The 1,990-nt window shown below is 60.9% G+C and overlaps 1 long non-coding RNA gene across 1 annotated transcript; it reads right to left on the bottom strand.

The window, feature by feature from the left end:
• Positions 1–409: 409 nt before the first annotated feature.
• LOC142063191 (uncharacterized) lies at positions 410–1,576 on the bottom strand. Its single transcript, XR_012662682.1, has 3 exons — positions 1,472–1,576; positions 1,160–1,284; positions 410–559 (listed from the first exon to the last, which is right to left on the bottom strand). It is a non-coding gene; the product is annotated as an uncharacterized LOC142063191 (long non-coding RNA).
• Positions 1,577–1,990: the final 414 nt, after the last annotated feature.

Genomic DNA, 1,990 nt, shown 5'->3' with positions numbered 1-1,990 from the left:
CACAGTCAGCCTATGCACCTGGAAGGCTGCCCCCCATAACTTCCCTCTCCCCCAGCATGGGTCCTGCCTGGGGTTTCAGTGTCCCCACGGCACACGGTGGTGCCTGCACAGCTCTGGGTACCCCTGGCAGCGCTGGCCTGGGCACCCCACAGTGCCCGGGCTGTGCAAGCCTCCAGATGCTTCCCCCTTCAGGTCTGCTCCCCTGGGTGCCCAGCACTACTTTTCCTCCTCCTCCCTCCTCTCTCCCCAGCGATAATCCCCTCCCCAGCAGGGATGTGCAGCCCTCTTTCCTGCACTGGCCTTTCCCTGCCCCACCAACACTCACCCACTGCCCAGTGCAGCTTTCACAGCCGCCAAGAAGAGACCCACAGTGTCAGACGCAGTGGTTTGCAGAGCTTTATGGAACAGAAGGAAGCACTGGTGTTAGCGGCCTGGCTGGCCGGCACTGGTGCTTGTCATGCTGGAGGAGGCTCTTGCTGGACCCCTCTCTCGGGATATTCTGTGCCCGAGAAGCTCTCCTGGGACTATGCCAACGTGGACTGCATCGGCTTCCCCAGAGCTGCGGAGTGGAATACAAAGCTCTGTAGTCTTGTATGCACAGATTGGGGCAGAGCAACACTACAAGGCTAGACAGGATACGTGTGGTGGGATCTGCTGCTGCCCGGAGAGAGCAGCCCCCATGGTCCCTGTAATGCAATCCCAGCCTGCTGCTCTCCACGCCACGAGGGCTGCCAGGAAGACACCCTCTTTGCCCAGGGGCTGCGGGGAGTCGAAGGGAGGGAGGGAGGGAGGGAGGGTGCTGCCGGGCAGGGGCAAACACGGGGCATGTTTGGAGATTCTTAGCTGGGGGAATCCTCCTGGGGAAAGGCTCCTACCGCAGCAAGGACAAAGCCTCACATCTCGACCTGCCTCTCCCCTCTCCCAGTCACCCCCACGGTCCCATTCAACCCCACAGACTGCTCAGGGCCAGCTGTGCTTGGGGCTGCAGAGAGGCACCTGGCATCGAGGACTGACCCGTGCCGTTCCCATGGCATGAGATAGGAAAGGACACTGTCCGTGTCCAGCCCCGTCGCGCCGGGACTTCCTTCCCCCGCCCACAGCTGGGTCACCAGCCTGGCCCAGCTGGCCTGGGTCTGCCCCGAACCTGGCTCACACTCACCTTTTCAGAGCTGAGGACTCCCAAAGGCAAAGCCTCCACTTGTGCTCTGGGCTCTCCTCAGGATCCACGGAGGGCTCTTCTCTGCCCTCTCCCCACCACTCTGCAGTGCCACAAATGCAGGAGGCCTGCACAGAGAGAGAGGGGTGAGCACAGGAGATGTTGCTGGGCAGCAGGGAAGGCGCCTCGAGCTGTGACGGCCCCACACAAGGACAGTCAGCCCCCACGCTCCTCGGGTTTGGGGACCGTCCCACCTTGGCTCCCTGGCAGGAAAGCAATGCTTGTTTCCTAATTGTTTTTCCCTGCCTGTGGTACCTGGGCCTCCACTGGTCTCGCTCTTCTTGCCAAGGCTTCTTGGGTGCCACTTTTGGCCCTTGCCTTCTGCTGGTACTTCTTGCGCAAGGAGTCCCAGAGCTTGCATCCTTCGTCCTCCGTGCACACGTGGGACTGTGCCTGCAGGACCACAGCAATGCCATAGCAGGCAGGGCTGGTGCAATTTTAGCTCTCCCCCTCCCTCCTGCCCCTTCTTCTCAGCATCTCCGTCAGCCCTGGTTCCCTCACAGCCCTCTCAGGCCTGACTGCAGAGCCTTTTTGCAATGACCCCTGAGACAAGTGACCACGGGACTGAAAGCGACCCAGATGCCTGCTATCCCAAAGAAGCCTGGCAGTGCCATCGTCATCAGAAACACCGCCAATCAAGCCTTGGGGGTGTTTCTGGAGATGACACAAGTGAAGGCTGCCTTCTAAGTGGACAGAACAACCCGCAGCCTCTCGAGAAAGCCGTGGGAGAAGTGCTTCAGCCTTCAGCTGAGCACACGGTAGGGGGTCTTGCAA

This window comes from Phalacrocorax aristotelis, chromosome 11, assembly GCF_949628215.1.
Source record: "Phalacrocorax aristotelis chromosome 11, bGulAri2.1, whole genome shotgun sequence".
NCBI classification, from domain to species: domain Eukaryota; kingdom Metazoa; phylum Chordata; class Aves; order Suliformes; family Phalacrocoracidae; genus Phalacrocorax; species Phalacrocorax aristotelis.
The sequence above is the reverse complement of the archived record's forward strand: the minus strand, read 5'-3'. Positions and strand labels throughout refer to the sequence as shown.